At 43.1% G+C, this 5,124-nt stretch overlaps 1 long non-coding RNA gene across 1 annotated transcript; it reads right to left on the bottom strand.

Moving 5' to 3' along the window:
* Positions 1-421: 421 nt before the first annotated feature.
* On the bottom strand, positions 422-4,533 carry LOC140588263 (uncharacterized). Its single transcript, XR_011989624.1, has 5 exons — positions 4,183-4,533; positions 3,956-4,084; positions 1,583-1,689; positions 1,240-1,418; positions 422-441 (listed from the first exon to the last, which is right to left on the bottom strand). It is a non-coding gene; the product is annotated as an uncharacterized lncRNA (long non-coding RNA).
* Between the last annotated feature and the right edge of the window lie 591 nt (positions 4,534-5,124).

Raw genomic sequence — 5,124 nt, 5'->3', positions numbered from 1 at the left:
CTTATGCAAAGTGTCTCCTCTATGCAAATTACCATCCTGGGCCATCAGGCCCATAGAGTGAAGGTTAATGGGCCACGCTGGACCCAATCCAAGCTCAAGTGGATCTGTAATTAATATAATATAATATAATATAATATAATAAACCACCTCCTTTTTTTACTTTGGCCCAGCGCATCCTCATCAAACATTTCTTGGGTTAGGGTTATTGGTATAAAGTGGTATTGAAAGGGCAGTTCAACGCAAAACTGAAAGCGACGCTTTTGTGCTATGTATCCGTCAAGATTGTTCTTCTCTCGAATATAAGCAATGTCTCTTACCAGAATTCATGACCTGGTTAGTCAAGATAATCCACACTTTCTAGTGAGCCGTTTAGTGTAGGAACTATTTTCTTCTAACCTCCATACACCAATCGTATCATTGCACCGAAGTCATCGCCGAGGCCTATCAATCAATCAATCAAACAACCAATCAATCAATCAGTCAGTCATCTATGGCTCTTCCCACATTCAACATCTCCATTATTACATTTTACTCCTGATGCATCTGTAGTTACTAACCTGTAGCAGAGATAACAACTAATGCTCTAGTTAACAACATGGGCTCGGTAAGTAAATGGCTGTTGAACCATAACCTGTAAATACAATATGGTGAAATATGCGATTTTGGATGAAAATGCTGCCAGCTACTACCACTAGAGGGCAGCAAAAGAACACATTTTTAGTAATATGTAAACGTCAGAAAAATGTCGAAAGAGTGCTAATTGCAACCACTAGAGGGAAATAAAATTGCATTGAAAACAATTTTTTAATTGTTATACAACACAAACCTACATAAATTAATTAATGGCAGAAACAAGGTGTTCAATCTGCAGTCACAATATGGCATAACAATAAAGGTTAACGAGATAATTTATCAACACACTGTAAATTCTTCTATTACCAGTGAGATTAAGTCTCAGCACAGATAATGTCTCCAGTTAAATTAAAGAATATTAAATCATAGACAACAAATCACTTAATTAAGCTTTGTGCTGCACTTTGGGGATTTAAAAACTCCTCAGTTGGATTTGCCTTAGCACAATGCTATTTCATGCCATCATAAACAGTGAAAAAAGCTTGGAGATGTAATATTTGCTTGATCCGACACTTGAAGGAGCTGAATATGGGAATGGAGCCCTTTTAGAAGGAGCCCTAAAATGAACCCTGTTGTGCATGGTCTCCTGCCAGCTTCGTTACCAACCTTTTATAAACCGCAGATCCAAAAGGCAGCACATCCCCTCTGATCCGGCACCCATGAAGCAGGGAGAGGGAAGCTGATTGAAACACTGCTTCACAAATATGTGAAGACCATGTGGGCTCCCAGATGTTCCCAGATCTGCACTACAGCATTCAGGAGATCTGTACAGTTACTTTCTCAGTCTACAGCACAGTCAATAAAAGAACAAAACTTAAAATTAAAATATGCCAATAATACAATGAAATATAAAATGAGCAAATAAAAACTTTATACCTTTGTTTGATAATCAGCAACAATGTGTGGTGGGAAGCAGCCTAAGACACCGGAAAACAGCACAGATACTCACTGGGGAGCTTTTACTGGCTAACAGCCCATGTGGATATGAACTGTAGCATGTCTGGGGAAGACAGGCTTAGCAGCAGGGAGATGGATGTCGCTCTTCGCAGCGTTAGCCTGCAATAACATCACAATGTCAGAATTTTAAGTTGCTCTTTGAATAAATAAATGTGGGTTTCATTAGTCCATTTTTCTCTTGATGATCTCAGATCTTTAGTCTTTCAGAATAAGAAATGATTTAAAAATGTTGCCTAAAGTTAGGAATGCATGTTATATGCATTGATTGTTTAAACCAGTTTTTCCCAAGCCAGTCCTTGGGGAACCCCGGACAGTCCACATTTTGGCTTCCACTTAGCTCCCAGCGCACCTGTTCCAGGTATTCAGTGTTCCTGATTGGCTGGGAGCTGAGAGGGAGCAAAAACGTGGACTGTCCAGGGTTCCCCGAGGACTGGCTTGGGAAACACTGGTTTAAAAGAATGCACTACTATTGTTAAGAATTTACTGCGTTATGTTTAAATATACAGCCATGGAAAAAAATGAGACCACTCTACATATTTAAACAAATCTGCATTTTTAAATCGTGGTCTAACAGTAGGGGGCAGTATGGTGGTGCAGTGGTTAGCACTGTTGCCTCACACTTCTGGGACCTGGGTTCCATGTGTGGACTTTGCATGTTCTCCCTGTGTTGTCGTGGGGTTTCCTCTGGGTGCTCTGATTTTCCCACACATTCCAAAAACATCCTGAGGCTGATTGGAGTTGCCAAATTGCCCGTACGTGTGCCTGTATGATTGAATAGTGTGTGAGTGACTGGTGTGTGACTGAGCCCTGCGATGGGTTGGTGCCCCATCCTGGGTTGTTCCCTGCCTTATGCCCATAGGCTCTGGCCCCCCTGCAACCATAAATAGGATAAATGGATACAGGAAACGGGTGGGTGGCTCCTAGAAGCAGGACTGAAGTCCCATTAAGCAAGGAAGACACCCTTCATTAATAAGAAGCAGAGAAGAACCAGGAGTTTGCAAGAAATGTATATTATTCACAGATGCACAACCACAACCTTCCAACTCTGACTGTCCAGGATCTCAGTTCTGTATTAAACTATGTGTGGTTAAAAAACAGCTGTTTTGGGCAACAAACGGCAAATTACCATTAACACTCTTTTATTAATGGTCACGAACAAGGTCGAGTCTTCAATCTAATATAAAGACATTTGACAGTCAAACAACAATAATTCCATCTACAGGTATCATCCATTCAGCCTTAAGAGGTCTGAGAAGGTCTTCTATAATATTAAAGCACAAAGACTGTAGTTTAATGCATTTGTTCTGCTTGTTTGTCTCTTACACCCATTTCACCTACAGTTCAACTACGGTCATATTGAGAGGTTTTCATAAATTTAAACAACACAAGTTTCATGTTTCCTCTGTAGTTATGATGTCAGTCGGAAGGTACTTTGCATTTTCAGCTCATGCCTCAGTGCTCTGGGAGGGTTTATATTCCAGGAGGTTTAACACTTCATGACTGACATCTGCCCTTCATCACAACAGACTCCAAACAAACATGACTTTGATCAGCCTCAGCATCTTGCTCTTCATCCTCACTCAACGTAAAACAGAACAAGCTTGATGATTTAGCAACATATTGCTTGATGAACTTTGCTAGATATTTGAAATAGACATCTTGTTTAGACTGCTGCCCCCACGACCTGTCCCGGAAAAGCGGTAGATGATGGATGGATGGATGGATGGATTCAGTATTAAACATGTTCTTATTTTGTTTTCTTTTTCAGAATCCAGAGGACAAGTGACTGTGACTCAGACTCCAGAGCTGATATCAGCTTCCTCAGATCAGACAGTCACTATAAACTGTAAAACCAGCAGCTCTGTGTATACTGATAGTAATGGCCCCCACATGGCCTGGTACCAGCAGAAACCGGGAGAAGCTCCTAAACTCCTAATATATTTAGCAAATAGACGTAACTCTGGGATTCCGTCTCGATTCAGTGGCAGCGGATCTAGTTCTGACTTCACTCTGACCATCAATGGAGTCCAGGCTGAAGATGCAGGAGATTATTACTGTCAGAGTTACCACTACATCAGTAGTAAAGCTGTGTTCACACAGTGATACAGAGCCGGACAAAAACCTCCCTCAGTCAGGCTGCACAGTGACTGCACTGCTGCAGCTGGGACTCACTGCAGGTGCTGAGGGGGAAGTTAAACCAAAGCTCTATTAAGTTCACTTTCCTGTAAGTGTAACAGGGTTAAAATGCATCTATAAAATATAATTTTCACCAAAATTAACTCTCATTATTTATATAGGCCTATGCACCTTTCATTTTGTTCAAATAGAAGCGACATTGATACATCACAACATTGCTGTTACTTACTTTGCTCTTGTAACATATAACAGATGTTCATCACTTTGTCCTACTTCCAAACAACCATCCATATATTATATCTGCTGATCCAGTGTAGGGTCACTCTGGCCTGGATCACATCCCAGGAAGCAGAGGGTACTGGGCAGGAGACACTGTGTATAAGATGCCCGTCCATCACAGGTGTCAGGCAGAGAGGGGAACAGACGGACAAGGATCCAGGGATGCAGGGAAATTACCGGTTTATTGAGGGAACAGCGGCAACGCCGAGGCGGTCACCAACCGGAACTGGTGGTGCGGGGCAGGGGATCCCGAGGCGGTGCTCAGGGGAGGGGAAAGGCAGACGGAACTTGGAATCGGCAGGCGAGAATCGTAATCGGTAGACGTGGGCGATGGTCGGTACCAGGAAGAGCTGTCCAACACTGAAGCACAGGCACAGGGCACGAAGGGGGACGACGACGAGGAAGGCGGAGGACGTCGGGACTGGAGGATCAGGTATGACGAGGACACTGAGGAGGGAAGGCAAACAGGTGAGGCACAGACAAAGGTAGGACAGGCAGATCCGGGAAGGTAGGGCAGACGGAAGACAAGTAGATTGCTTGGTATGGCTGTTAAACATCGGCTCAATACTTCGCAATGTCCTTCTGTTCAATAGGTTCTTTTATCCTGCGGTTTGATTAGCACTAATTGGCGTCACTTGCGGGGTTCCGCCCCCCGGGGGCGTGACAACAGGGCACAAGGCCCTATTTTTTATTTTTTTTTACCAAGGTTGAATGTATTTTTAAAGATGAATTTTGGTGATAAATATCCAAATCATCCACACATTCACAGCAGAAAAAGAAGATTTTGCAGGTGAACACAGGTGCAGCTCATGAAGGGCAAGAAGTTCAGACTAAATAATCCATCTGAAGGACATCAGGTTTGGGCCTGACCAGTACATGGGTGGGAGACCAACTACGAAAGCTGGGTTGCTGCTGGATGAGGTGTTGGTGTGGCCAACAGATTAACCCACCCTGTGGTCAGTGTGGATCCCAATGTCCCAGTGCAGTGACAGGGACACTGTGCTGTAAAAATGGTGCCTTCCGTCAGATGAGACATAAAACCAAGCTCTTGATTCTCAGAGGTCCTAAAAAAAACTCCTGGGCATATTTCTGAAGAGTAGGGTTGGTACCCTAATGTCC

The sequence above is a fragment of the Paramormyrops kingsleyae genome, chromosome 3, assembly GCF_048594095.1.
Source record: "Paramormyrops kingsleyae isolate MSU_618 chromosome 3, PKINGS_0.4, whole genome shotgun sequence".
NCBI classification, from domain to species: Eukaryota; Metazoa; Chordata; class Actinopteri; order Osteoglossiformes; family Mormyridae; genus Paramormyrops; species Paramormyrops kingsleyae.
The sequence above is the reverse complement of the archived record's forward strand: the minus strand, read 5'-3'. Positions and strand labels throughout refer to the sequence as shown.